Raw genomic sequence first — 3,060 nt, 5'->3', positions numbered from 1 at the left:
AGCATAATCTGAATTATTCTATTCCTAAAAAGAGATCAGAAGCCTGGGGTTGTAGCACAGTGGTAGAACGCTTGCCTAGCACGTGTGAGACACTGGGTTCCATCCTCAGCACCACAAAAAAATAAATAAGCAAAATAAAGGTACTGTGTCCACTTACAACTAAAAATGTTTTTAAAATGTTTAAAAATACATCAGAATGGATGAAATAAATAGATATAAAAATGAGACAATAAAAGTCTAGGAACAAATAAAAGAATGGTTAACTGAAATTCACTTATGTATTGGGGAAAACCAATAAAACTTATCAATGAGGACTGATTGGGTAAGAAAATATATTGAAGAATTAGAATGTATAAATATAAAAATACAGGATTTATGTGGATGTAGGTAAATAGGAAGTTCCCCAAACTGTTGCAGGGTATAAAATGGTACAATGATTCCGAAGGCAAATAGAACATATCTAAGGATTTACATAGGGATCCAATAGGGAATATGCTAAAAAATGGTATAAAGCTACACATTACGATTTTTAATATTCCTGATCTTCACACAATCTTTGTTGGTGAAAGGCAAGTTTACTCTGGAAAAAAAAAAAGAAAAACAACCAAAAAACCCTGCCATAGTCAATAAAACTGAGTTATCCATATAACTAAATAGTACATCACCTTTAAAAACGGTGAGGTAGATCTAATATGTGCTGAAGTAAGATATTGCCAAGATAAATTGTTCATGGTAAAAAGAATATAAAAATAATATAAATAAATGAAAATATAACAATATACCCCAAGCTCTCAACCACATTTAAAGGAATTAGAAAAAGAATAGGTCCTTACACCTTCAGAATTCAGTGAAAGGTAGCCACTAATTTTTTAAATGTTCATTTGTATATGTCCATTTGGAGTGGATAGGTAGTTGAGGAAGACAGAAAACCTAACCATAAGGATCTGATATTTATCCTATAAAGACTTCTGAGAACATTTGCTTTGGGGATTTTCTGCTGTGTTCCATCAAATTGTAGTGCTAGAAACCAGATGTGTGGGGCAGTAGGCTATCCCATGTAATCCCACATCAACCTATGAGGTAAAGATTCTTTTCAACATTTGACACATGAAGAATCTCACAGGTCATCTGCCTGTGTTCTCTCATTACCATCTGTCTCAATTATCAGCCAGGTGCTCTGGGACTTACACCTGGGCTTAGTGGTTCCTTGGTTGTCATCTACTACAGAAGGAAATAGATGCTAAGAGACTTAGTACCCATGGGTAAGTGAATGTTTGGGGGATCCTGGCACAATTCCATTCTATCTGTCTGTCTGTCTGTGTATCTATCTATCTATCTATCTATCTATCTATCTATCATCTATCATTATGTAAGAGGAAGTCTCTGTATGATGTCCAGGCTGATCTCAAAATCCTGAGCTCAAGCAATTTTCCCACTTTAGCCTCCTGAGCAGATGGGACTATGAGAATACACCACCATACCAAGCCTGCATGCAATATTTTAAAATTTCACATATAAATGTTTAAAACAATTTATATCTGACCATTTGAACCATTTGCAGAATCATGGGGAATGGGTCATAGGGGTATTAACAGATGACTGTATTAGTCAAGGTTCTCCAAAGAACCTGAACTCAGGGGTTCTCAACCACTGAGACACATCCCCGGTACATTTTATGTTTTATTTTGAAGCAGGGTCTCACTAAATTGCTTGGGGCCTTGCTAAGTTGCTGAGGCTGGTTTTGAACTTGCGATCCCCCTGCTTCAACCTCCAGAGCCACTGGAATTAAAGGCATGTGTCACCACAATTGGCCCCTCCATATTTATGTTTAAAGTCTCTTTCTCATAGAAAGTATACCATCCAATCAGCTGGAGGCCCAGAAGGACTTATTTTAAGGAATGTACTCATGTAATTTTGGAGAATAAAAAGCTTCATATCTACAGGGTGGACTAGTTGGCCTTAGACTTGAGAACAGTCAATATTTCAGTTCAATTCTACCAGCAGAATTTCCTCTTAATCAGAGGAGTCAAATTTTCACTTTATTAAGACTTTTGGTGATTGAGGCCCATCCACATTATTGAGGGCAATCTGTTTTACTCAATGTCAAGTTCATCCAAAATTGAAATATCAAGTTCATCCAAAAACAACCTAAGAAACATCCAAAATAACATCATAGTCAATAATAGAGCTACCATAGGGAAGAAACAATCAGAAAAATAACTTGTTTTGTTGGCTTATTATTTTAAATTTGGTCTAATCATGATGGCTTTTATTCTTCCTTTAACCAGAGTGCCCTTCCTTCCTTTCTTTCCTCCCTTTTCTCTCCTTTTCCTTCATTTTTCTTCTTAGCATGTACAAGTCTTTTGGTTTATTCAGTTGCCAAGCTGGGAAAAGGCTTCCTTCTGGAGTAACAAAAATACATTCATGAGCCAGGCACTTTTATACATAGGGTGGGGGTGGGAGAGAGATTGCAATATATTCATACATAAACATTAACATATTTTATTTGTCAGACATTTTCTTTACTTTATCCCACCCCCACCCTAAAGAAGAAACAAGTTTATTATGGTTTGGATCTTCAAAGGCCCCCCAAAGTTCATGGGTTGAAGACTGTCCCCAGTGTTGCAATGTCTAGAGGTTGGGTTTTGGGGAATTGATTGGATCAATTGGGCTTTAACCTTATCAGTGGATTAATCCATTTGGTGGTTTGAGAGTTTGAATGTGCAGGGCATGATAGCACATGCCTGTAATTCCAGCAACTCTGGAGACTGAGGCAGGAGTATCAAGAGTTCAAAGCCATCCCCAGCAACTGAGCAAGGCTCTAAGCAACTTAGCGAGACCCTGTGTCAAAATATAAAATAAAAATAGGCTGGGGATATGGCCTAGTGCTTAAGTACCCCTGGGTTCAATCCCTGGTATAATAGTAGTAATAATGATAATAATAAAAGTAATAATTTGAATGGATTACTGGATGGAAACTGTGGGCAGTTAAGAGATGGCTGGAGAAGGTATGTCACATAGGGCATGGCCTTAGGGACAAAATCTTGCCCCTGGCCTGTT

The sequence above is a fragment of the Sciurus carolinensis genome, chromosome X (genome assembly GCF_902686445.1).
Source record: "Sciurus carolinensis chromosome X, mSciCar1.2, whole genome shotgun sequence".
In the NCBI taxonomy this organism is placed as follows: domain Eukaryota; kingdom Metazoa; phylum Chordata; class Mammalia; order Rodentia; family Sciuridae; genus Sciurus; species Sciurus carolinensis.
The sequence above is the reverse complement of the archived record's forward strand: the minus strand, read 5'-3'. Positions refer to the sequence as shown.